General features: G+C 38.2%; 1 pseudogene; it reads right to left on the bottom strand.

Annotated features, from left to right (window-relative positions):
* Positions 1 to 1050: 1050 nt before the first annotated feature.
* Positions 1051 to 24173, bottom strand: LOC140931480 (GTP-binding protein 4-like; annotated as a pseudogene).

Here is a 24173-nt window from a genome sequence, read left to right on the forward strand (position 1 = left end):
CTTTTTTGCAGAAAAAGAAGGCATTCCCGAGCGTTGGGCAAGACAGACCAACCCTGCTCACCCAGCTTGGCAATCAGAACACGGGTTTCATTTCATCATGCCCGGTCAGCCACGGCAGAGTGGCTGAGCGGTTAGAGCGCCGGACATTTTGTCTTCAATACTGTGTTTGCTGTATCATTCCTTACTTAATTTTGAGGGCCATTGAACAAAAAATTCTGTTAACAATAGTTTGTTACGACTCCATCTTAAACAAATTTGCTGTATTGTATTGTGAATGGCCAAAATGTTTTCCTCTTTTTTGCAGAAAAAGAAGGCATTCCCGAGCGTTGGGCAAGACAAACCAACCCTGCTCACGCAGCTTGGCAATCAGAACACGGGATTCATTTCATCATGCCCGGTCAGCCATGGCAAAGTGGCTGAGCGGTTAGAGCGCCGGACTTGCAATTTTAAGGCCCCCAGCTCAAGTCCCGCTCTGACCGCTAGCTGGATTTGTTCACGACAGTCCCGAGTTCAAATCCTCGGTCACGCTTGTAAATAGCCAACTGGTTTGCGTCCGGCCAGTTGGGATTCTTAACCCTGTTAAGTTCAAGTAGAATCATTTGTTTCAGGTATTTGCTGGGCCCCACTAACATTAGTGCTATCAATACTGCCGAGGAAACATAACAAAATTATTATCATTATTATGCACACTAAAGAACCATACACGCGATAATAGAAATAACTATCACAACTAACCAATCATAGGTTATACCTGAAGCTGCTAAACAGGAATGAGGTATTGAAAACAATGCTTACAGGCTCCACTACTCCGTCTCTCCCCAGCCCCAACACGGTTTTCGCGCAACTTTTCTTGATCCGCTTTCCTCACTAACTTGGAATACCAGAACAGGCTAGAAAGAACTGACTGAACAAAGAAACCCTTACTTCCTTGTAGTCAGCGTTAAAAAAAGCTCAAGAGTCAGGTAAAACAAACAACCAAAGGAAATGTCAGTATTATTAAAAATTACTAAATTCCGTTATTACCGCAATAAACACCTCTTCAGCCACAGAGTCAATGTCATGAACTTTATTTTTACATAAGAAGACACATATCACAGTGATCCAAGGCTATCTTCTGGAAACCTTGTTCATTTTTCGTTTGCCTGCAAACATGTGCTTAGGCATCTTTGTGGAAATCTTCCTGTCTGCTTCTCCTGGAAAACAAAAAACATCAGATCACCGCACAAATTCTCTTATCCTCTCTCATATGTCATACACGGTTCACCTCAAGAGAAGTTCTCTTTCAATCAATCAAACAGATCACCTAGACTTACCTGCTTTACCCATACGATTGAGGCCTCTTTGAACAACCTTCGAAAGTTTCTTCGCTTTTTTCTTCTTCTGAAAGCAACCACAGTTGGAAACGAGTTCAGCGTCAGCGGAGCAAAGAATCCCTGGCCGGTTATTTTTGTTACTAGAGACCTTTAGATTCTAAGACGAGGCCGACAACGAGTACGAGAATTTCTCAATACTAAGCAGTGTGCGCGAGAGAAAAACATTTTGGCGGGAAAACGTGATAGCCGTGGCCATTCGAATTTTAGCTTGAATGTACTAGAGGCGGATATTTAACAATTAATTAAGGGACTCGTCAAAAAGTATAGGGGGGGGGGGGGGGGGAGTTGGGCCGGAGCATTTGGAAATGTGGTTGATAAAAAACACATGACCCACCCCTCCCTTCGGCACAAAAATGACTGACCCACCCCTAAAGCAAGGTTGGAAATTGCATGACCCACCCCCTAGATAAAACATGGATGTTTGGTTTCCGCTTAATAATCCAATAAAACCTTGTTCTGTGCTTGAAAAAATTTGTTGATACACTGCTGCAACCAATATCAAAATCACAAAATCATACCTTTCACCGAAAAGAAAAATGTGAAAAACCGAATATTTCTTGTTTCCATGGACGTTATAAGTCTTGACACAGATATACAGCAAAACAAGGGTATATTGAAATTGTCTGTCACAAAGCATATGAAAATTTCTACAAAGACGACCCATTCCTACACATTACTTGCCGGAAATGCTTAGATTTATCCTCAAACAAAATTTCTTCCACTTCAATGGAAAGCACTACCTACGAAACCATGGAACTGCAATGGGCACAAAGACAGCAGTTTTGATTCCTTTGCCAATATTTTCATGACATTATATTGAAACAACAACTCTAAGCAAAACTGTCTTTAGAACAACAGTTTGGAAATGCTACATACACGATATCTTTTCCCTATGGGACATGAGTAAACACGACATCCAAGCATTCATTGAACAAGCAAAATTCAGGGCCAAAACATTTGACACTGAGACTGCGTTTTTAGACACGGTTGTATACAAAGGCACAAAATTCAAGGAAAAATCTATCCTTGATGCAAAGACACATTTTAAACAAACGGAAACCTTCTTGCACACACATTTCACCTAGTGTCACCCTCCAAATGTTAAAAAAAGGATTTGTCAAAGGAGAAGCCTTGAGAATCCTACAAAAAAACTCCTCAGAAACCACCTTTGAGGAAAATAATTCAAATTTAAGAAAGAAAATGACATTTGAGGAAAAGAATTCAAATTTAAAAAAAAAACGCTTGATGGACGGAGGCTACCTACAATCTTTGATAGAAAACCTACTATCAGAAACGGCTTGGAAACTAAAATTTGATAGCATTTTGTTTTGAATAAGGGTATGGGCATGATTTTCAGTTGAACATGCCTACCGAGTGTAAAAATCGCGTCCAGTCTGAGGATTAATGAGAGAGGGAAAATTTTATTTATTTAGGCATGACAAAATTCAAGGGAACATTGGTACTTAGAAATAACATCTCATAGGCATGGAAAAAATGGGTTCATGCCCTCGCAGCCCAAAATTGACCCAGCTAAACTTAGGTCCCAGATCTCTCGCCGGGTTAATAATTCATTCCCAGTTTTAGCTCCTCTGGTTTGGCATGCCGGGCATGCCGATGGTGAAGCCAGTTGGTTTGGCATGCCCGGCATGCTAGGCAAGAAATTGGCATGCCCAGCGAGACTGATTTTGATGTTCGCTTCAGCATCATATCCTGAGAATCACATATAATTGCCAAATTTATATCTTAGGTAGCTTGAAGTTACAGGTTTCATGCCTGGCAATAAATGCAGATTATAACAAAAAAAGTCATGTTTGTCACAATGTGTGTCACGGGATCGACTGGCAAAACTGAAGACAGAAGCCTGGATTTATAAATAAAAAGCACAACAAAACAACATTATTCATACATAAAATAGAATTCTTAACTTGCAATCAAAGATTAATCCTTTTATTTCAAACCGATACTGACATTTCTGGGTCCACATTTAAATTTGATCGCGGAAAAGCGTCTTAAACAATAAGATAACAAATCTTCTCAGTATAAACTTATCTATGCTTAAGTTTTATCGTGTCGGAATGTTTCCCGGTCAACAGCATTAAAAGACTGGTGAAAATGAAGCTTACCAGGTCGTTCAAGTCAGTACGAGAGTACGACGTTAATACTGCAAAGACGTTCTGATTTGGTGAATTTGGACTGCCTTCTCAGAGAGATTTTGCTTAGTTTTTCAGTGCGCTCCTTGTCGGCTATGCGAATCTCGCAAACTGTTTTTACTCCTTGCTGACGATAGTCCTTTGAGCAACGTCATCTGCGTCATCCGAAGATACCCCGAGCACGCACGAAATCGGCCGAATTTCCGCAGAAGTGTTTTCGCGGATGACGAGGAATCTAGTTTGTTGTAGCGTGGCATTTGTGGCGTCACAATGTCGTCATGTCTCTTCGCACTTGTTTGTCTTTTTTTTCTGCGGTGCATGGTTGAGATGTTGGTGAATGCTGGACAAGAAATGGATTCTGCGAGAGACTGTAAGTACAAATTTAGTATTAATTTGGTAAAGAAAAAGCCTGAATATCGAACAAATCCCGTGAATTATCCTTTTGGCATTCAGTTTATCTTGCTGTTGAGCATGCCTAAGAACTCCGGCATAAGTGGTTGTCAACTTGTTCACTTCGGATTGTTTCTGTTTGTATGTCTTGTAATCTTCTTCTGCTGCTAAGAAGACTAGAGAAAACTTCAAAAATAAGAAACCAAAGCTAAAAAAAGTCAGTTCTAATTTTATAGCTCGAGTATAATTATTTTTGGCACCTACGGTCATATTTTTCCACTGTACTGGTAAAGTTACTTATTTTTGCTGCATAGTTTGACTGTTGTTTGAAAGACAATCAAACGGATATTACAATCACTTTTGGAGACAAAATAAAATATCCGTAAATCAAATGCCAAAATCAGATTTGGATTTCGCTTTAAAAAATGAACATGCTGCGCGTGTCAATGCAAAGTTGTAAACAACTCAATATAAGCAGTCTGTGAATGTGCGTTTAGGTCCACAAAAGTAAAACTAATTTTTCTTTTGGACATCTCATCCAAGCAAAGACTTAAGCCTTACATTGCTTGTCTACGAGTGTACTACAAAATGCTTTGCTACAGTAAGCCTCTGAGAGGCGATTCTGGTAAATTTATAGGACGCTAAAATGCAAATAATTCTAAGCTTAAACAACCTGGCTGGGTCCGACTTTTGAATTACAAAATGTTCAGGTTTGCCGGCTCTACTTTAAATGAACATGGTTTTTGAAATGATTTTGTAATATTTTAACCCGAAAATTATGATTGGGTTATAAAGCTTTTAAAACGGACGAAAACTAAGCTAATAAACATGTTCAATGTAAAAAACTAAGATTTAGTAGCTTTTTCGACTTTGCTTTGTGGCCGAAAAAATTACCTTTACGCAAAAACAAAAGCAAATAATGAGGCTTTTATTGGACATATTTTCTGAGAATTTTATCTGATCAATTTGATGTCACTAGCATTGTTTTCGTATAGGAATTTTCCTAATTAAATGAGCTTTCAGTTTCATAATTTTGATACTCTATAAACTTCTCATTTGATAGCCTCACTTTTTTATACACCGATTGAGAAACGAATTCGCTCTCGTTAAATCCTATTTTATGACCTATTTATTAGAACTCTAGGTAACATACGAAATGATGTAACCGGACAGGCTTTAACCTTTGGTCCTAATTTATTTTTTCTTCGCAACCCCTAATCAATTGACGGGCCGTGAAAGAATATCGCCACAAAAAGATGCGAAAAAGTTTTCGCTGAGTTTCCTTTACATATTCCGGCTTTATATGGGTCTACATCCCAATTGCCTGCTTAAAAATGAAACTGTTGTTCAATTAAGTGTCAGTCAAACTCGGTATAATCTTGACTTGCAAATCCAAATGCAAAGGTTTATTTCGCAGTAGAAAAGCGTGTAAACATCATCGAACAGCGCAATGTAAATTGGCTAATGTGAAACCACGTTTCTTTCACTTTATTTACCATGTATTTATCTCAATTGCACACTCTTGTGAAATTAGCCTCAGACAATTAGTTGCGACCTTTAACAGACTCAACAAGCCAGTATGAAAATATGTTAAGAGAAGCTGAGCTCTAAATGTTCTATTTCTTTTTTTCATATTGCCCTTGCATGTGTTAAGATTCCATTTCTTTTTTGTTACAGGTAACTTCCAGACATGACGAGGAGATAATTACTTTTCTAGAGAGCAATCCTTTGATACCGTCAGTTATTACTGACTTACTTTGAGTTAAAAACGAAGAACACAGACACTGGTAATGACAAAAAACATTAATCCCTGGAAAGCCTACAAAACAAGAAGGAGGAACTCAGACTCCTTATCAAAATGTGAAACAAGATAAAAAGAGCTTTTCTAACGTAGGGAAAATTGCGTTCGAGAGATTTGTAATTCAACGTTATATTCAAGCACATTGCATCGTCAAACATCATAATTTACTGAATAATGAACAGTGATTTTGGGGCTTAGCTCAGTTTGTAATGAACTTTGAAAGATATTCTATAACCTTGTATTTTTAAAAGCTTTCATGGAACATAGATGCATTTTATTATACAATGAAAATAGTCTCTGTCTCTCTTTTTACTGATTTCAGTCAATTCCATTTTATTCGCAATGTGAAATGGGAATCCTATTAAAGACTCATTAAAAGGGGTGAGGAGTTTTTACAATCCCCCAACAGGTCATCTCCACGATGACGCTGTTTTATTACTTCGGCAGAATCCCTCAGGGTTTTACTTTCTTGTGAAAATTAGAGCTTTTGTTATTTAAACTTCGCTGCGACAACCAAATCTATGAAAATGAAAGGAATAGCAGTGTCGTCATCGTGTAACCGTACATCAAAAGATAAGCACTGTGATCTGTTTATTTTTTTTTTAGCCAGACTTAAAATATCTGTAGATTGAAGGAATTATAACCTGTGCGTTGAAACATGCCAGAGACCGATTTTGGCATGCCCGGCATGACCCAGATTATGGCACGCCCGGCATTCCAGAGAATTTAGCATGCCGGGCATGTCAGAAAATTTGGCATGCCCGGCATGCCGGGGATTTTGCTGGGTATGAATTACTTATTACTAGAACCTAGGCTTCTCGCGGCCTGGGTGAGAAGGTCACAGAACCTCAAATTATGCTTACAGGGCATGCGAAATTCTGTTGCATGCCAATTTCAATGCAAAACCACTCTGGGGCCACCCCCTCTATTACCAGTGAGCAAATCATTGACGATAGGCATGGGAAAAATCCTTGCATGCTAACCAATATTGAAAACGTAGCAGAAATGTCCTCAATTGCTGAGTCATGCCCTAGGGGAGGCTTTAAAATACAGAATTTCCTGACATGGATGAGGGAATTTTCCGTAAACAGCATGTGATCATGCCGGCTAGGACGTATTGCCTCCGTATTGCCCCTTTTTACAGCTAGCTAGGCTCATTTTTAGGTTCCATGGCCTGAAGTGACGAAAAATTCATGCCCTAAATTTAAAAAGTCCAAAAACGTCCTCGAAATTTTAGTTTCCAAGCCGTTCAGAAATAAAATTCACAAAAGGGAGTCTAAACGTCTAAAACAAAACAGCAAGGAGGAAAAAGAATTATTGTCATTCGTGACAAAATACCAGCCCTCAGAGTCCACTATAAAGGAGGCTTGAATGAAAAAATGGAATCTTATACAAAACCAACAATAACTTCAATAAATTTTTAAAGAACCACCAATCATTTCCTTACAAAAAAGGAAAATCATTAAAGGACATGCTCGTTAGAGCCAAAAAAAAGGTTAACAGAGGGTTCCACGCCCGAATAGATGTGCCGCCTGTCACCCTTAGTTGTATTTTCTCGCACAACAGGCTTGTGAGTATTTTAGCAATAATTCCAGCTGGATGTGTTTTACATAACAAGTGTAGTCAACTGTCTCGTTAGTAGTTAGTGCCTATCTATGTAATAAAATAGGGTGACCCACCCCCTAAGGGTAGCTGAAAATTGCACCACCCACCCCTTGCACAAGGCTCAAAACCTCATGACCCACCCCCTCTCTGCTCCGGCCCACCCCTCCTCTATACTTTTTGACCAGTCCCTAATGAGGCTGAGTATCTTATGAGGAATTATGTACATCGAGGAGGGTGTCATCCGTCGAAGCCGTAGGCCGAGGCGGATAACACCCTCCGATACGAAAGCCGAATTGAATAATTGTTCATTCAAAATAACTTCTAGTTTAAAAACATAGCTAAAACATGCTTACCTCCATCGATGTTAAGTTCATCTTCGATAGTGCACGTTTAGCGTTGTTTAGCTCCGCAAATATTTTCCAGATAGCAGATGTCGCACTTCGAGTTGTCTTCTTGCTGTTTTTGCCATGTTTTTAGCTATTATTTCGCCTAGTTCTTACTCTTGAAACAAGTGAAATGTCCGCCATTTTTGTTTTCACAGCCAAAACAACTCAACCTCGTCCCCAGGTCCTCTCGGTTAACGGAGCATTAACCTGCAAGGAAGCTGCAGTTTTGACGTTATCGGTTCATTAATCGCAAAATTCTTCCAAATTTGGTCATCAGTAGCTGGTTATGGTGAATTATGCGTGTACTTTTAGCCAATCAGAATCGGGGAAATATTTTGCATGAATAATAAAACTTATTAAATGTACTCGATCGGGAGAGGACTTGACCTCTTTCAATAATGATAACAGTGCTAATGTTTCTGGTGAAAAAAGAGAGTAGAATGAAGTTTTCAGGGGTGTCTATGTTTTTAAAGTAATACGCCAAAAAAGTCAAATCTCGTACTAGTACTCGCTTTCGTCCTCGAATCTAACGGTCTCTGACACTTTTCTCAGCTGCACAAGATCGCTGCGGCTTTCGCCATTTAACCAGTTACATGGACAATAATGACTTTGAGTACATTCCCAAGTCATTGGGGTACTTTTCTTTGATACTGTTTACCTGTTTATGATGTACAGGCTAATTCGAACTTTTGAGTCCGTGTAGGAAATCCTTATACGGTGGTTCTAAGATTAAACTTTGGAGTCTGTTAAGGAAAACTTTTCATTGAGTAATGAGCAATAAAACTGAATAAAATAGGCACGTTGGTGGTTTTTTAGGTCTTTGAATAAAAGCCTCAAAGCTGATCACACTTTTATGGAAACAAAGAAGTCTTTGCAGACTACACAAGCTGGGCTCGATCCTGGCTGACTCACACCATGTAAATGTGCGTGGATGCATTAAAAAGAAGGTTATTTCATAGTGCTTATGTATTCTACCGCTGTTGTTTTGTTTTTTACCTCTGGGGATCCGATTCCAGACTGGTCACGTGGGGGCCGCGATAAGCTGCGCGCTCCACTGCTAGCCGCTCTCTTTCTTTTCCGACTCATTGGGGTCTGGGAACGAGATCTTGTTACAGTCTCATCTCCCTGCAAATACGGATCGGTACACGTCCAGTGTTATACATGAAATAATCAATGGTAATAGGTGCGCATGATAAAAATACTGCCTACCTCTTCAATGCCTTCCATTGCCTCACCCAAATCAGTATCACTCTTTTTTCGGCTACGAGCGGCTTGAGCCTATGTGCAAAAAATATTAAAAGATTAAAACAACGAAACCACACGTGGTCCCGATAAAAACTTTTCAATCCTTGGCTTTATATTGCTTTGCTCTGTGATTGCCTGAAAAAGTTCGCACCAATGTTTTAACCAATCACATTTAAATCAATAACTAGAAATACATGAATCGCAAGACCTCGCGGAGCACTTCGGGGCAACGGCAAGAAGTAGGATGAAAGGGAAATAACGCAATAGGGAAGAAGATATATAAATGTAAAAAAACTAACGCTAATATAAAGAAACAAAACAAAACTACAATAACTAAAAATACTAAACGCAAAGGAAAAAAAAAGAAAAGAAAAAAAGAAAAGAGGAGAAGAGAAAAAAGAAAAGAGGCTTTTCGCCCGGAACTCAGCACCTCATACGTGCCGGGAAATATTTTTACCACTACGGCACGTGAGGTCGTGAATGAGAGGATAATATTTTATTTAAAGCATTTCTCCTAGAGTTTCCGCCAGCACGCCCTGTTTAAGCTGATCAAGCACTTATCTCTCAGTGGGTCTCGTGATTGGCCAGAGAGATTGCGATTATTAACCTGCACTATAACTCCACTTGTAAGTATCCATTAGTTTCTCCTGCGAACTGATAGTAAAAGAATCGCCTTCTCGGCGACGGCCTTATACTCACGCATTAAGTCGTCCGCGGAGGAGCGTAACGCCTGGACCGCTAAGACTTCGGACTGCTCGCTAGTAACAGACTGGTTCTGATGTGAATAAACACAGAATCATTCTAGAGCAGTCCCATTATGCTATGATTTGACACTTATCTTTTTCTTTGTCCCAAAAAATTTACAGTACATACTACTCCTCACCGAGAAACAAAACAGAAACGATGTGAAGGGGCCCAAAAGTGTGACCTCACATTCGTTAATGGAGACATTAACCAATCAGAGGTGGAGGACAGTTTCCAGCTGGCTTCTGATTGGATTAAATCTGCACGAAAGAATGTGAGGTTATACTTTTGGGCTCCTTGTGGTAAAAGTTCTTACTTACCTTAAGGAACACGGAACGTGAAAGTTTTCCTTTGTTATTTCTTGGTTTCATCTCACGATGAACTTTGACAATAAGCTTTTTCTTTTCGCGGATTCTGAAGTAAAGAGAAAATGTGCTCAGAAAGCTTTAACCAAGACAAGTAAATTCAGAGAGTCGCTAATATATAATTAAACATATAACTCACTGTTCAGCTTTATTTCTTATATCCTCTTCTTCAGAGTCTAATTCCTCCTGTAAAACGAGACAAATACAATTAAAAAAACCTCAAAAACGAATATCAATAATTTGAGAAGTGACCAGTAACCGCGATAGAGGAAAGTCAGGAGACATGCGAGAGAGCATTTAACCCTGTGCATACAGAGCTGTTGTTTTTGCTTCCTAAGCCCGGTGGGGGGGGGGGGGGGGGGGGTGGGGGGAGGACTCTAGAGACCAGCCTCTATAACTTCAAAACCGCACATGCTCAGGTCACCAAAATTACACAGAAAAAAAACACAAACGGAATCTTGGTAAGAACCTTACTAACAATTACTACAAGAACCTTAAAAACAAAAATAGTAAGAACTTCTACGGAAATCTTAGTACAAATGTAAGAATATTGGTAAGATTTTCTAGGGGAATCTTGGTAAGAATTACTATGGGTATCTTGGTATGAATATTGGTAAGATTTACCATGGGTTTCTTGGCGAGAATCTTCGCAAAAATTACCACAGGGAATCTGTGCAAGAATTATTACGGGAATCGTGGAAAGAATCTTGCAAGAATTACCACGTGAATCCTGGCAAGAATCTTGGTAAGAATTACTACGGTAATCTTGGCAAGAATCTTGGTAAGAATTACCACGGGAATCTTGGCAAGAATCTTGGTAAGAATTACCGCGGGAATCTTGGCAAGAATCTTGGTAAGAATTACAATGGCTATCTTGGCACGAATCTTGGTAAGATTTATTATAGGTATCTTGGCAAGAATCTCGGTAAGAATTACCATGGGTATCTTGGTAAGAATCTTGGTAAGATTTATTATCGGTACCTTAGTAAGAATCTTCGTAAGATTTACCATGGGTATCTTAGCAAGAATCTTGGCAAGAATTACCACGGAAATCTAGGCAGGAATCTTGGTAGGAATTAGAATGGGTATCTTGGCTAGAATCTTGGCAAGAATTACCACAGGAATCTCAGCAAGAAAGTTAGTAAGATTTAGTATAGGTATCTTAGCAAGAATCTTGGCAAGAATTACCACGAGAATCTTGGCAAGAATCTTGGTAAGATTTACTATAGGTATCTTGGCAAGAATCTTGCCAAGAATTACTATGGGTATCTTGGTAAGAATCTTGGTAAGATTTACCATAGTTATCTTGGCAAGAATCCTTGTGAGATTTACTATAGGTATCTTGGTAAGAATCTTGGTAAGATTTACTGTGGGTATCTTGGCAAGAATATTGGTAAGGATTACTATGGGTTCCTTGACAAGAATCTTGGTAAGAACTACTACAAGAATCTTGGCAAAAATCTTGGCAAGAATTACTATAGGTGTCTTGGCAAGAATCCTGGTAAGAAGTACAATGGGTATCTTGGCAAGAATTACCACGGAAATCTAGGCAGGAATCTTGGTAGGAATTAGAATGGGTATCTTGGCTAGAATCTTGGCAAGAATTACCACAGGAATCTCAGCAAGAAAGTTAGTAAGATTTAGTATAGGTATCTTAGCAAGAATCTTGGCAAAAAATCTTGGGAAGATTTACTATAAATATCTTGGGAAGCATCTTGGTAAGAATTATTATGGGTATCTTGGTAAGAATCTTGGTAAGATTTACCATTATTTATCTTGGCAAGAATCTTGGTAAGAATTATTATGGGTACCTTGGTAGGAATCTTGGTAAGATTTACTATAGGTATCTTGGCAAGAATCCTGGTAAGAATTACTATGGGTATCTTGGTAAGAATCTTGGTAACATTGACTATCAGAATCTTGGCAAATATCTTGGCAAGAATTACTATAAGTATCTTGGCAAGAATCGTGGTAAGCAGTACAATGGGTATCTTGGGAAAAATCTTGGTAATAATTACTACAACTATGTTGGGAAAAATCTTGGTAAGATTTACTAAAAATATCTTGGCAAGAATCTTGGTAAGAATTACTATGGGTATCTTGGCAAGAATCCTGGTAAGCAGTACTATGGGTAACTTAGCAAAAATCTTGGTAATAATTACAACAAGTATCTTGGGAAAAATCTTGGTAAGATTTACTGAAAATATCTTGGCAAGAATCTTGGTAAGAATTACTATGGGTATCTTGGCAAGAATATTGGTAAGGATTACTATGGGTTCCTTGGCAAGAATCTTGGTAAGAACTACTACAAGAATCTTGACAAAAATCTTGGCAAGAATTACTATAGGTGTCTTGGCAAGAATCCTGGTAAGAAGTACAATGGGTATCTTGGCAAGAATTACCACGGAAATCTAGGCAGGAATCTTGGTAGGAATTAGAATGGGTATCTTGGCTAGAATCTTGGCGAGAATTACCACAGGAATCTCAGCAAGAAAGTTAGTAAGATTTAGTATAGGTATCTTAGCAAGAATCTTGGGAAGAATTACCACGAGAATCTTGGCAAAAAATCTTGGGAAGATTTACTATAAATATCTTGGCAAGCATCTTGGTAGGAATTATTATGGGTATCTTGGTAAGAATCTTGGTAAGATTTACCATTATTTATCTTGGCAAGAATCTTGGTAAGATTTACTATAGGTATCTTGGCAAATATCTTGGCAAGAATTACTATAAGTATCTTGGCAAGAATCGTGGTAAGCAGTACAATGGGTATCTTGGCAAAAATCTTGGTAATAATTACTACAACTATGTTGGGAAAAATCTTGGTAAGATTTACTAAAAATATCTTGGCAAGAATCTTGGTAAGAATTACTATGGGTCTCTTGGCAAGAATCCTGGTAAGCAGTACTATGGGTAACTTAGCAAAAATCTTGGTAATAATTACAACAAGTATCTTGGGAAAAATCTTGGTAAGATTTCATTACGGAATCGCGCCTGTAGATACGCGTCGCTAGTAAATGCAAATTTTTCTGTCAATCAAATGTGTCCTATTATTTGCAGGTGGAAATTGCTAAAACATCGTTATTGTTTTGGAGACAATAGAAGAACAAAAGATAACAGAAAGATCAAGTTATGCGGTCTTAAAGCGTGTTGCGTGACTTAAATCAGTTGGAGCATTTCTCCTAGCTTTCCCCCATTAAAACGTTGGAATGAAAAGTCTGAAGCTTAGCTTTTAAAATCTTGATAGCCAAAATAAAAGGGGTGCCCCAAAAGGCAAGCATTTGGGAATTCAAAATCGATATTTCTGTCTCCAGCGAAATCCGGTGGATGAACAGTAATTTGCATATAAGCGTAAGTGAAGCGAAATAGATACAAATTGCCGGGGTTGTAACACAACGTGTCCTCGAAGTTTTTTTCCTTTTGAAAGCGTAAATTCGCATGAAAGAGCTCAGCTTGCACAAAATAATATAAAATGAAACGAATCAAATCGAAAAGTGGTAAAAAAAGTCAGGATATTTCAATTAAATGGAAAGTAAGTGATTGGGTAGGTGATTTGCATACTGATAAAAATAACGTCTAGCGTAGTTCAAAACCGTTCGGCTTACTGAATTGTTTTCCTGGAATTCTATACATTCTGCTGGCCTAAATCGTTAAAATATGTTATGAAGTCAAAATATTTATCAAGTTGAGCGTTTGCATTTCCTTATAAAACAGAGAGTAGCGCGAAAGCTTCGATCTATAGATTTTCTTAAGTTAAATTAACTTTGTATCGTGGAAACAATACCCTAACACTTGAGTCTTGAATCAAAGAACGCGACATGCGTCGGCTCCCTTTGTGAGCGCGCAAATAGTCATGGGACCCGCGATTTTGCGGGCGACACGGATCTACAGGCGCCGTTCCGTAATATCAAGAATCTTGGCAAGAATTACTATGGGTATCTTGGCAAGAATCCTGGTAAGAAGTACAATGGGTATCTTGGGAAGAATGTTGGCAAGATTTACCATAGGTATCTTTGCAAGAATCTGGGTAAGAATTACTATGGGTATCTTGGTAGCAATCTTGGTAAGATTTACCATCGGTACCTTAGTAGGAATCTTGGTAAGATTTACTATAGGTATCTTGGCAAGAATCTTGGTAAGAATTACTATGGGTTCTTGGTAAGAATCTTGGTAAGATTTACTATCGGTACCTTGGTAAGAATCTTGGTAAGATTTACTATAGTTATCTTGGCAATAGCCTCCCTGCAGACGTCCCTCGGGGTTCGTTTGTCACGCATTCATTTCTGCCCCACGGACGTCTGCTAAACACAGCCGACATTTACGTTCTGGATTGTTTGAATAAGCCAATAAGCGGTTAGTTATTGTGTCACGATCAGCCAATCACCCGCTGTGATATAAGTGAAATGGCACCTATGAATTATTTCTTGCTTTTTTAGATCCATGCCTATGCATGGATGAGACTTAGAAGAAAGTTATAAGAAGCGATTTTTTTTTCTTTGTAGCTGTAATTTAGGAAAGGACCAAGTTCCAAAGCGCAGTCGACATCGCAAGGCTCATCAAATGTGCTCTGGACGTTGATGTGTCTTTGTATTCTCAAGTAAATTATTCATTTGCATCGCTATCTTCTACCTGAGACGACTCAAACGTTTTGAAAAAATCACAGAAACGATGCAATAAAGCTGCAGTCAGCTGTATAGTTTTTTCGGAAGTTGTGACTATAAAATAATATGCTTTTCTTTGAAAGACTACAGACAACAGTCTCCTACACGAGCGCGGAGCGGTTTTCAGCGCGGTCGAAAGCAATCATTTCTATTAACTCTGTACATATTCGAAGTATTAAGAAAAGAGAACTTGTAAACGTGTATAGGGAAGATTTTCAAAGCATTCTTCGAAAACAAAGACTGTTTCCTTTTTTGCGAAATGTAATCCCACCAAGGTCATGGGTCGCGGAACAAGGACCAGTACGCGAAATTTAGTTACTGATCGTGCGAATCTTAAGAAGCGGCTCGGGTAACGTTTTACAAAAATCCGTAAACGGCCTGTGATTGGTGAACCTAAATGTCGGCTGTGTTTAGCAGACGTCAGTGGGGGAGAAATGAATGCGTAACAAACGAACCCCAAAGGATGTCTGCGGGGAGGCTATCTTGGCAAGAGTCTTGGTAAGATTTACTATAGGTATGTTGGCAAGAATATTGGTAAGGATTACTATGGGTACCTTGACAAGAATCTTTGTAAGAATAACTACGGGAATCTTGGCAAAAATGTTTGCAAGAATTACTATAGGTATCTTGGTAAGAATCCTGGTAAGAAGTACAATGGGTACATTGGCAAGAATTATAACGGGAATCTTGGCAAAAATCTTGGTAATTATTTCTACAAGTATCTTGGCAAAATTCTTGGGAAGATTTACTATAAATACATTGGCAAGAATCTTGGTAAGAATTACTATGGGTATATTGGCAAGAATCTTGGCAAGAATTACCACGGAAATCTAGGCAAGAATCTTGGTAAGAACTACAATGGGTATCTTGGCAAGAATCTTGGCAAGAATTACCATGGGAATCTTAGGAAGAATTTTAGTAAGAATTACTATAGGTATCTTGGAGGGACTTGGTAAGAATTACCACGGGAATCTTGGAAAGAATCTTGGTAAGAATTACTATGGGTATCTTGGCAAGAATCTTGGCAAAAATCTTGGTAAGATTACTATGGGTATCTTGGCAAGAACCTTGGCAAGAATTACCACGGGAATCTTGGTAAGAATTACTAGGGAAATCTTGGCAAGATTCCTGGCAAGAATTACCAAGGTAATCTTGGCAAGAATTACTATGGGCATCTTGGCAAGAATCTTGAGAAGAATTACGACGCGTATCTTGGCAAGAATTACTATGGTTATCTTGGCAAGAATCTCGGTAAGAATTACTAAGGGTACCTTGAGCAGAATCTTGAGAAGATTTATAGGGGAATCTTGGCAAGAATCTTGGTACGAATTACCACGGGAATCTTGGCAGAAATACTATGGGAATCTTGGTAAGAATCTTGGGAAGATTTACTGCAGGTATCTTGGCAAGAATCTTGGTAAGAATTACTATGGGTATCTTGGCTAGAATCTTGGCAAGAATTACCACGGGGAATCTTGGCAAGAATCATGGTAAGAATTGCTTTGGATATCTTGGCAAGAATCTTGGTAAGATTTACTATGGGTATGTTGGCAAGAATCTTGGGAATTTTACTATAGGTATCTTGGCAAGAATCTTGGAAAGGGTTATCGCGTGAATCTTGTCAAGATTTACTACAGGCTAACATTAACACTTACTTCTCACTTGGGGCAAAATGTTGGCTTAAGGGAGGGGTAGGTGGGCAAAATGATGATAATGATCCAAAAATTACTATGACACTCTCTTACTGGTTCTGAGTCATAAAGCCCTGCAGCCTCGTGCAGTTCCTCTTCTTTCTCCAACTCTTCTAATTTCTGTAACGAAAGAAATTCAAATATTCATTTTTGTGATAAGAAAAAGGTCCCAGATCCACCTAGCGGTAAGGTGCGTGGAGAATCGGACACTAAACTAGCAAATTTTGGTCAGCCAATGTCCAATAACCGACTGTTATTTGCAGCCCCGTAAGCGTAAAGGCATTGATATGAAAACGAGTTTTGTTATCATACAAATAAAACTTGTTTTCACAAGAAAGGTTTTGCATTTAGCCTCATTTTGAAAGTGAGACGTTTTGGAACTTGGAAATGGGCTTCATTTGTATTGCCAAGTCTATAGATTGATTGATCGATTGACTGATTTTCTATAAACACATCTAATCAATTATTAAATAATTAATTCAGTTATTGTAGTGACATATACAAATTTCAGATTAGGCAGATTAAAAAAGGATGCAAAGTCTCCTTTTTGGATTAGGGCTCCTCTCTTGGTTTGACCTGTTATTTTTCGCATAAAGAAATTGAAACTTAAACACTACAACTCCAAGTTGAAACCTCACCTTCATAATATCTGGATCAATGAAGTCAGCCACATTCTTTCCAAGGTAAATCTCTGGTAAAATATCATGTTTCTCGTCACCTTTTGCCAGATCCCAATGCTCCCGCATATCCATGTAGTAATCTTCTCCCATCTCAATCTCCAGATCTCTGGCCAGTTTGCGCTTGGGCTGGGCTCCTTCAACAATCATAGCCTGTCTTTTATCCAGTACAGCCTGTATGTGAAGTAGCAAAAATAAAGTTTGAATCAATATAATAAGACAATCTAAACTCTCTTTGTGAACATAATTTCTTGCAATGTGACACAGTGTAGATCTAATGAGTAGATGTATTACAATCACCTTGACAGAATGGTTACTAACAATAATATTTAAAACAAATGAAGAACGATCCTTGCAGTTGTGAACGCAATTTATGCAATTGCATAAGAAGCCTGAAAAAGATTCAGGACTTCCATGAAATTTAAACCCATGACCTTGCAATACCAGTGTGACACTCTAACCAACTAAGCTACAATGTATGAAAATCATAAATCACAACTGTAACGATCATTTTTCATTTTTTTTAATGTCATTTCCACAGTTCTCATATATGATTCATTTCATGCACATTTGGCAGTAATAATTAAAGCATCAAAAGGCACCATAAAGCAGGGTGCAAAAAAAGTCAGTTTTACAGCTTACCATTCGGGAAAAGTATAGCTACAGGCGCAGCATAATAACCCCAAAAAACTTCACTTGCCCGTTAGGCAAGTTAAACTAACGTTTGTGTTTTTCGCTGCTGTCAATCATCTTAGCAGACCTCTCAGGAAACAGAACTCTACTTAAATGGGTTCAAAAGGTCATAGTTTGTTATCTGTGATTGGCGGATTTCGATCCGTTTTGTGTGCTTCTGTGTTTCAAGGTTCATTGCTTGTGATGTTAATAGTGTAATTATGATTGAGGGCAGCAAAAAATGCAATTGTGAAGGCGGCTTTTGAACTTGAAAGTTCGCGTACTTGTGAAAAGCACAGTAACGGAGTCTATACTAAGCAGCACAAGCTTCCATGAGAGTTCATCTATCTCATTTACAACCACTGTTAACCTACCAAGACAATTTTCTCACGTGATCAATGTCCTAACTCTCACTATTTCTTTATTAAATATACACATTCATTCCCTGGAGAGAAAGTCGACACTGATCACTGTGGGCTTTAAGGATTGACTACAGTTCCTTTATGAGATGTTCGGGATAGTGCAGCATTACCTGAGGAATGCAGGGTGGTCTCTCTTTCTGATCTCTCTGCGTTGGCATGGCAACATGAAGTCTGTTCATGACATCTGATGTTTTTTGCTCTTCATCTTTATTTCAACTCTCTGAGCTAGGAGCTGATCACAAGCCTCATTTCTGACAGTCATCACACCTTCTTCAGTAACTGTACTCATTGGAAGAAGGGTAACACCTACAGAAACAGCCAGGAGTTTATCTCGATGTTCTTTCTTTGTTCATACACAAAAAAAAATTTCAATAATGTACAAACATACACTGCCTTAATATAGCAAGTTCTAATTATGGTGGAGAGACTTACTATGTTTACAAAAGTGAAGAAAACTTAACTTCTAAGTTAACAGTTTAGGATAATGATAAGGATGATGTAGGCTGTGGACAAGTTCTCCTCTTTGGGCAAGCCAAGTGAGCCACACGAGAATGTGAACAGAGTGAGCGACAAAGCCACGAGAGGCCAAGGAAAGGAGGGCTTGCAACAATCTCTCATAAATTTTCATTTGTACATGTACTTTGCCCAGATGAAGGGAGAAATGACATTCCAGAAATCAAAGTTGATTGATCACGGGAAATGTATTATCACCAAAATCTGTGTTATGTCAGTGATTGTTGAACTCACTTTGAAAAAGAAGACTGGTAGAGGCAGAAAATCTCTTTCTCCTTCTGTGAAAGACAACTTTCGTCTGTGTGTAATTCTCACAAAGCTGTATGCGTGAAAGTGTTGCCAATAAAATGTTGCGAGCCGAGGATTATCAGAAAATCAGAACCCTTCATCAGTTGTATTTGTTTGTATGTTTGTATGCCTTCCAACGTTGCTTTTTTTGCCTGATTGTTTTCCACTGAGTAAAAATTCAGAAACTGGTACATGACAGTGTAGCTGACAAAGAATTAGCAGCTGACCGTCAAGAAGGTCAATAGAAAGAGTAGGAAGCAACTGAGGAGTAAAATGTAAGAGAACCAAGTCCAAGAAAATGCTCTTCTCCAGTTCCGAAACAGACAAAAATACCATATACTATGTTTCAAAAACTTTCCTCGGCTGTCTTAATGTGACTTTCTAATTTGCAGCACGTTTGTGGTGACAGTTTTAATGCTTTGGGATGTCCGCGGTGGAAATGAAAATTAATGAGTGATCATTGCAAGATCCCTTTTCTCTCTCCCAACTGCTGCTTTTACGTCTCCTCTCCAGTGTGCAAAGAAAGTAGTGTCTGATAGCCTGGAGCTAGTGGATTTTGCTATCGGGCTAGTGAATTCTGTTTTTAAATTGCCCGACGGGCAAGTGACGTTTTTTGAGGAATTCAAAAACAGAAGAACTGTTAATCAATTCTGCTAGTCAAAACGTTTTTGGGGCTAGTTGAAACGACATCCGGGCTAGTAAATGCTAGCTTCAGCTTGCCCGAATGACAAGCAGTAAAAGTGATTTTCTTTGCACCCTGCTCTTACGTGTCTACTTTTCCCGATGTCCTACAAATGGAGAGCTTGCTCACAGGCTGATGAAGATGGTCGTGGTAGTCATGATGATGGCGATGATGATGATGATGACCATCATCATGATGATCAATGACGATCATGATCATAATCATCAAGAAAATGATTTTGATGATGATGATGATGATGATGATACTGAGATGATGATCAGAGCATTAAGGGTTTCCTGGGTCAACTGTGGTAAAGGTAGGTGGACTGTAATACAGCATGGTACTGCAAGGTTATGAAGATCAAGCAGAATATTACCTTCTTGATCAAAAACTTTAATCAGCTCTTTCTTCTCCTCAGAAAGCTCATCAGGTCTAAGAACATCAATTTTGTTTAAGATCACCAGCAAGAGTTTGTTTGCAAACAGAGGTTTAATGCCATTAAACAGCTCTATCTGTTCCTCAAGAGTGTGACCACACTGCTCTGAAATGTCCATCACATAGAGAATTCCCGCTCGCAAGTGAGCAAGGGCAGTAATTGCCTAAAAAATTCAAGTAAATGTTTAGATCATTCTTTTTAACTAAAATCACACTGATTTGTAATAAAAAGTTTATACATCATTGACAAACTTTCTAACCTACATTTCTATCATGTTTCTTTCTTCTAATGAATGGTCGAGGATTCCTGGAGTGTCAACAACCTATCAATAATAAAAATACCGCACATGCATACATGTACAGACTGATAATATTGTAAGATAAGCAAACAAAATCAACTTACACACATGAAACCACAATGACCGTTAGTCAAAAGTTTAATTTCCCAATAAAGTACAGTGTAGTACCAAATGTAATTTTGACCATTGAGGGACATGGGAATAACATTGAAACATCTCAGAAATTTTAAAATAAATCTTATGGCACACTTTAGAGACATGTGGGTAGTTGTGATCAATTTCTTTGGTTTTGCTTCCTTTTTGAAATACTTTACATGGTTACTAACAGTTGTTCAATTCTATATAATTTTGGAATAACTGCAGATTATAACATATATTATAGTATTAATTGCACTTATTTTTTGTATCCTTTTAAAATTTTTAAAATTACCAGTAGCTTCTATTTGGAGCACTGTAGTTTTAAAAATATCAAGGTCTTCAACATTACTTGTTCTTGAACCCTTTCCCCAGGGTTTCATGCTGCTGCACTTTAATTAGGGGAACATGTTTGCACACATTTTTAGCCACTTTTCAAGGACCCTTTTTGGTGGTTTTTGAGAATTCAGTCAAGCCCATTTTCTAACATAATTAACATAGTACTATTTTATCATTATCATTGATGTAACTTATAGGATACATCAGATGACTGACTAACTCGGCCTACATAAACTTTTTACTTTGAACATCTTTTGTAAGTGAAGCCAGAATTGTCAAAATTAATTCAGACAAGCCAAATGTTGAACAGCAAAAATAAATAATGCTGTAATGTACCTTCACTGAAAATCAATTTGCTAACACATAAATACCCAAAGGGTGTCCAAAGGGTTTTTGTGATAGGTTTCGATATGCAAATGTGTCACTTGCTCACTTTGTGTTGACAGTGACTGGCTCTACTGTTCCAACCCGAACTCACTGCCTGATATGAAAACAACATAGTTTGTTGTTGCTGAAGGGTGCCTGAGTTGTACATTCACTTACGCATATAATAGTTCAATGTGAGAAAACTCTGGGGATGGGGTCGTTACTTTCATGTTCGCTACAAAAGTATCAACACTCCCTGTTGTTTCTATCAAAAAGATATAGGTCGCGTATATGTGCCACAAGTATCTTAATCATAAGCAATGAGGCGGTTTGAATTTCCAGTAACAACAAAGTAAGAACGTTGCCAATAATATTGTGCATTAAGTTTAGTTGAGAAAGGTTCAACTTTTACATTTATGCGTGACCTTCCACACATTGCCTCTTTTTTATTACGCACATACATTTAAGTACATACTGTACACGCACTCTTGTGAAAATTAAGCGACAGGGACTTTATTTTTAGGTCCTTTAGGGACCCTAAGGGCTTAACGTTTTATGTGACCTGCGCCTTTCAACACTTGTTTACTCAAACTAGTGTCTCATAAAACTGGAATAGTTCTCAGTTTTCTTTTTGCTTAAAATGAATCGCATGCAGCTGGTAATTATGATGAATCGTATTGATTTTGAAAATATATAAAGGCATGGAAATGTACAACCTGTACCTTCTATCAGTAGTTTTCATTATAGAATGTAGCAGTTCTCTTCTATGAGTAATAGCCGGCGTTCATTTGTGGTCGAGATAGAGTGGCATGGAAGCTCTGAGGTCAAAGATATTTTTTTATATTTCTTTAAGGGAGGGCAGGGTTGTCATTAAGAGCCGGGGGCCGGAGATTTTCCCCGGCTACTAAGAGAGTGGCCCCCGGCTACTTTTATTGGAAAATAGAAGAAAAACAGAACTAAAAGAAATTCCTAGCCGTTTGATTCCCCGCCTACTTGTTGTATTTAGCCGGCAACTTGAAATATTAGTGACAACCCTGGGAGGGGACAAGTGGATTTGCTAAACAATTATCCACGGGTTTTCAATATATTTTTCTTTGATTTTACTTTTGACTGGACCAGCCCCACACTGTACAGAATATACAACAACATATGAACATCATTTTTGCACCACATTGCACAGTATCAACATAAATTAATATCATTTTGTTGTTTGTATTTTTTACCGCTGCGTGCCATGTTCCTGACACAAAAATCCCGAAAGATGCAAAATAATTAATGGTATGCATCCCGCTGGACACAAATATTGATTGATTGATTTGAACGGGTTTCTCTAGAATATCCTGTTTGTGTGATTTCTGTGGCTGTTGTTAAATGCCACACACATTTCCTTTGTCTTTGTTGTGCTTTACAATAGAAGAAGTTTATTTTTACACAGTATATTTCAGTAAACTGAAATACAGAGTTTTGAAGTCTGTCTTTGGATTAACTATGTGGTTACAAAAGACCCTTGAGGGACTCATTGTATGTTTTTTTGAACTGGGACTCACGACTTTTCACAAATTTAGTCCCAGGACTCACCATAACATACTATTTGTGAGAAAATCACTCATTATCTATGAAAGTATGAGGTATTTACCCTGAAACTCAGATCAGTGAGTTAAACGTTGAATTAACTGTCTTAAAAATTGTGACCTGCTTTTCTCCCTCATGACCCCATTTTAGCAGCCTGCCCTTTCGATGCCTGCTACGCAGGCTACCATTTTAGCTTCTCTATGGGTCCTGTGGACCCCAGCGTGGTAACAATCTTGGTAAGAACACTGAGAAAACTGTTCAGAACCAATACTAGTACTATCTAATACCAGTAATAAAACTGTACAGAACCAATACCGTTTGTAATAATCTTACTACCCTCCCAACCTCATTTAGCACGGAACCAATATTAATTTTTCTGAAGTCATTAATGGGCATCTGTCCAATTCAGTGAAGGAAAGTTTTTCCTTGGTATTGGCTGCATTGACAAGAAACCATACAAATTGATACTGGTACAGTATCAAAATTGCTGCATGCTTTTACATTTCTCAAAATAAAACTGCTTCAACATACAAGCTGATGCTGGTACAATACAAAAAAAAATACTGGTATAATACAAAACTGACAAGTTAGGGTAGTACACTTTTATATTGGCACTTCAGTACAAATATGATGTTGTTACATTATTTTGTTAAACCAACTCTTTTGTTAAACTGACTTTTTTACCAAACAGGGTGATACACATGTAGCTGTCTATTGATGTTGGTACAGTACAAAGTTCATCTGTTAGTGTACCAAATTATACAGTCGCAGCGCAAAACATGTCATTTTCTTTTGGTGTATTATGCCACATGAATTGTCAGAGGATGAATAAAAAACACAACATAAAACTACATGTAAAAAAACTGGGCTGGGGTGAATGTACAGTCAACATTTCACATATGTACAGGTAAAAGTCTAGTCTGACCTGCCATCTGAGATACTTGTAATCCATGTGGCCGACAAATGGGGACTTGGTTGTGAGGACGTACGGTTGGACTTCAACATCTGTTCTTGTCACCTTTAGGGAACAAAAAAAAAATATGTTTGTTGCAATGCTATGGTTATAAACCTTACAGTAATAACTCTGTTAACTGCCTGAGGATCACCAAGGGCCTGAGCTTTTTTAAACCTTACTTTCTTTTTCGCAGGATCTTGATCTGTTTGTCAGGTTGATGTAACATGCACATGCGTCTCTGAGCAGCTTTAAGCTCATTATCGTTTGCCTGAAATGCAATAAAATGCACTTTACATGATTAATCAAATATTTCTATTTCTCTTTCTTTCTGAAAGATTAATTTTACCTCTTTTCTGACGCTCAAAACAGCGTGATAATTTTAATTCGGCCTCTTCTGATTCCGCCAT

The sequence above is a fragment of the Porites lutea genome, chromosome 3 (assembly GCF_958299795.1).
Source record: "Porites lutea chromosome 3, jaPorLute2.1, whole genome shotgun sequence".
Lineage (NCBI taxonomy): Eukaryota > Metazoa > Cnidaria > Anthozoa > Scleractinia > Poritidae > Porites > Porites lutea.